The following is a 4,720-nucleotide window of genomic DNA, read 5'->3' as shown; positions in this document are numbered from 1 at the left end:
ACACTGAAGTCAACCATGCGCTTCCTGCTCAGGAGTCAGAACTATGCTATCAGGTGTTTATGTCTCTAAATGTGAAGAGGGAGCAAGGTGTTTCTTCTCTTTAGTCTGTGACCAGCTGCTCACTCTAACCTCCCTTCCACTGCATGTCCGAGGCGTACTGCCTAGAGGAGGATTCCCATCTTCCCAGCCCCTAAATTTAAAAATAAATTAAATAGGCCGAGCGCGGTGGCTCACGCCTCTAATCCCAAGCGGTGGCTTACTCCCACTTTGGGAGGCCAAGATGGGTGGATCACCTGAGGTCAGGAGTTTGAGACCAGCCTGGCCAACATGATGTAACCCCATCTCTACAAAAAATACAAAAACTAGCCAGGCGTGGTGGCGCGCGCCTGTAATCCCAGCTACTCAGGAGCCTGAGGCGTGAGAATCGCTTGAACCCAGGAGGCGGAGGTTGCAGTGAGCTGGGATCACGTCACTGCACTCCAGCCCTGGCTACTCTGTCTCTAAATAAATAAATACGTACAAATAAATTAATTAAATAAAAGAATATAGGACCGCCCTCACACCTCCTGCCGGATGCAGTCGATTTGACAGTGTGCCTCATTCAGAGGGTGTTGCCTACATCCAGGGAGAGTATCAGGGTTTTTTTTATTGAATGAATACCTGATTAAGTTAATGACGCTGAGCCGGGGGTGGAGGAGCAGTCTGGCAGCCCAGAGCTGAAGGGTTTCTGGCAGCTCATTCAGTGTCCTTAATGTTCCACTGGCTTTGTGCTGGGCCGCATGTGAGCCCCAGGAGAGGCTGCTGTAATTACTCAGCTTTTTTATTGAAAACAGCTGCAGGTCGCGAGTCATCCCATTGTCCGTCTTGCTGGTCATTGGAAACAACTCGGGGCCATCTTGGGCTCCGCTACACTGCAGCCTCATTCTGAAGTCAGTGGAGGTGGAAAGTAGGCTTCCCACTTGCTGGGCTTTTCAAAATGAACCATTCATCTTTTGAGGGTCAGAACTCAGCCACCCATTCACCGAGTGTGAGTCATACCCCTAGTTTTAAAACAAACATTTATTGCAGAGAAAATTCTTATCTTGGCCGATGTGTACAGCTGATCTCCTTGTCCTTCCTACGATTGGTTTAGGCTGGTTTCAACAAAATTGTTGTCTTTGTAAATACACACCTCTTCCGGTAAATCCAGAGACTACCGAAGCATTTCCTTGAGATTGAGCCTAAGACAATCTGTAATTAGTTTTGGATAATTGGATGTGAATGTTTAGAGGCCTTCCCATATAGCACGTGTCTTTAACATCTCACACGGTATATTGTACTTGTCCTTCCTGATCCAGGAAGTAACAGAAGTTAATAATCTCACGTGAGAAAGTATGTTAGAAATGGAATCTCTAGGGGCAGATTCTTTGCAGACACATTATTTTATGTCCCTCCATCACAAGCTCAGTTTTTTATCATCACATCCAAAATCTAGAAAACGATCCAGAAATCCTTTGCCTTTTAATAACCAGCTCGTAAGGAAGACAGACTGCAAGAGATCAACACAGGATAAGGACAGTAACCAACAAAGGGTGGACAACACCCTAGAAGCCCAAGGGGTTGTGAACTTCAGTCTATAAGCAGCATCGGAGTTTATGGTCTAATGAGGGAGACACATGAAAACAAGGATTGCAGCAGTCCGAAGTAGCTTTGCTGAGATTTTAGGAATGATTGCCTAAGGAAGTAGCAGTTAGTGGACCCACTGTATTAGTCAGGGTTCTCTAAACAGACAGGGCTAGTAGGATAGATGTATATATGAAGGGGAGTTTATTAAGGAATATTGATTCAGACGATCACAAGGTCAAGTCCCACAGTAGGCCACCTGCAAGCTGAGGAGCAAGGAAGCCAGTGGTTGACCAGTCTGAGTCCCAAAACCTTGAAAGTAGGGAAGCCGACAGCTCAGCCTTCAGCCTGTGGCCAAAGACCCAAGAGCCCTGGCCAACCACTAGTGTAGGTCCAAGAATCCAAAACCTGAAGAACTTCAAGTTGGATGTTCGAGGGCGGGAAGCATCCAGCACGGGAGAAGGATGAAGGCTGGAAGACTCAGCCAGTCTAGTCCTTCTACGTTCTTCTGCCTGCTTTCATTCTAGCCTCGCTGGCAGCTGATTAGATTGTGCCCACCCCGATTGAGGGTGGGTCTTCCCCTCCCAGTCCATGACCCAAACGTTAATCTCCTTTGGCAACACCCTCACAGACACAACCAAGAATAATACTTTGCATCCTTCAATCCAATCAAGTTGACACTCAGTATTAACCATCACGCCCACCATGGTGAAGGCATTCGGGGGTGGCTGGTGTTAGCCTATTTGGAGCCTTGGGGGATAGTCAAGGAAATGGTTACTGAATGGTGTGTGGATGAGAATGATGGAGCAGGGTGCTAAGGAGGCACAGAGAGGCAGAGGGTATGGGGTTGGAGTGGGGAGAGCCTTAAGGAGGTGACATGGAAGGAGAGACCTGAAAGATGGGTGAGGCCAGTGCTTCTGGAAGTGTGGTTCCTGGATCAGCAGCATCAGCAGCATCTGGGAACTCCAGGTGAATGTGGTACGCACGCTCAAGTATAAGAATCACTGCATTAGAAAACAGGTGACGGTGCATTGCGGAGGAGCAGTGGCTGGTGTGGAAAGTATTCTAACAGAGCAGAGGGAACATATACCCAGAGGCCTGCGGCAGGCGTATTTGAGACTTGATCAGGACACAGCCACCCACACCCACTGGTAACGAATTATCTGTGGTTGCTTTCAGCCTGCAGAGGCAGAGCTGAGTAATTGCCACAGAAGTGTATGGCCTGCAAAGCCACACATTTTCACGAGGTGGCCCATCACCAAGGTTTTCCAGCCCCTCATTTAGAGGGTGGAGCTGACATAACCTGGTGACAGAATCAGGGGAGAAGAGGCATACAGGGATATCGGCCAGCTTTCAGTCTTCCGTGAGCAATGACATGACAGAGCAATGACACTAAGATGCTGCTGCTTCACTTTTTACAGCTCACAGTCCCCTTTGCGGATGTGAGAAAGGCCGTACAGCTTTAGCGGCTGAAGGATGCCCTGATGTCCAGTCCTGGAATACAGGCTAATGCCAGCAGGTATCTCAGAGATCCTTGTAACTCCAAGCAGTTGAGGGAACGGGGCGCTGTGTCATTTCAAAACAGAAATGCAGTTTCTTCACAAACCTTTAAGATCATGACCTACTTATTTTTAAAATTTTTGACTGGTGACAAAATATGCATAATATGAAATTTACCATCTTAATCATTTTTACGTGTACAGTTAAGTGGCACATTATTGTTCAGCCATCACCACCATCTCTCTCCAGAATGTTACCATCATACCAAACTGAAATTCTGGACCTGTTAAACAACTCCCATTGCCCCCTCATCCCAGCTCCTGCTAACGCCTGTTCTACGCTCTCTCTGAATTTGACTATTCTAGATTCCTCTAGAAGGGGAATCATATGATATTGTTCTTTTGTGTCTGGCTTCTTTCACTTAGCATAATGTTTGAAGGTTTATTAATGTCGTAGCATGTAACGCGAAATGTCATTCCTTTGTAAGGAGAGGGGGATGAATAATATCCCGTCATATGGATATACCACATTTTTAAAGTTTATTCATCTGTTGATGATCATTGGGTTGTTAACACCTTTTGGCTCATGTGCACAATGCTGCTATGAACATGGGTGTGGAATATCTGAGTCCCTGCTTTCAATGCTTTGCAGTAGATACCCAGACGTGGAATTGCTGAGTCATATGGTAATTCTATATTTAACATTTTGAGGAACTGCCAAAATGTTTTCCATGCAGCTGCATCATTTTACATTCCCACCAACGATGCATATAGGTTCTAGTTTCCCCATCTCCACCAACACTTGCTATTTTCCATTTTTCTTTTTTTAAAAAAAAAAAAAAGAATATAATGTCCATCTTAATGAGTGTGAAGTGGTATCTCATTGTGGACATAGCATATAATTTTAAGTATGATTAAAGGAGGTTAGAACACAACTTTTGTGTTAGCAAAGTGGGGGAAAGGATTGGCTGCTGTAATTAAAATCACTGAGACAGACCGGGCTCAGTGGCTCACGCCTATAATCCCAGCACTCTGGGAGGCCGAGGTGGTTGGATCACCTCAGGTCAGGAGTTCGAGACCAGCCTGGCCAACATGGTGAAACCTCGTCTCTACTAAAAATAAAAATAAAAATAAGTAGCCGGGTGTGGTGGCAGGCACCTGTAATCCCAACTACTTGGGAGGCTAAGGCAGGAGAATCGCTTGAACCTGGGAGGTGAAGGTTGTAGTCAGCCGAGACTGCGCCCATTGCACACCAGCCTGGGTGACAGAGCGAGACTCCATCTCAAAAAAAAAAAAAAAAAATCACTGAGACATACTGCCAAGGACAGATGGACTTAGGGGGCTTAAAGATTCTCTATACCAGGCGGGCACAGTGGCTCATGCCTGTAATCCCAGCACGTTTGGAGGCTGAAGCGGGCAGATCAAGAGGTCAGGAGATCGAGACCATCCTGGCTAACACGGTAAAACCCCATCTCTACTAAAAATACAAAAAAAAATTAGCCGGGCGTGGTGGCAGGTGCCTGTAGTCCTAGCTACTTGGGAGGCTGAGGCAGGAGAATGGCCTGAACCTGGGAGGTGGAGCTTGCAGTGAGCCGAGATTGCACCACTGCACTCCAGCC

This window comes from Mandrillus leucophaeus, unplaced genomic scaffold (assembly GCF_000951045.1).
Source record: "Mandrillus leucophaeus isolate KB7577 unplaced genomic scaffold, Mleu.le_1.0 Scaffold82, whole genome shotgun sequence".
Classification (NCBI taxonomy): domain Eukaryota; kingdom Metazoa; phylum Chordata; class Mammalia; order Primates; family Cercopithecidae; genus Mandrillus; species Mandrillus leucophaeus.
The sequence above is the reverse complement of the archived record's forward strand: the minus strand, read 5'-3'. Positions refer to the sequence as shown.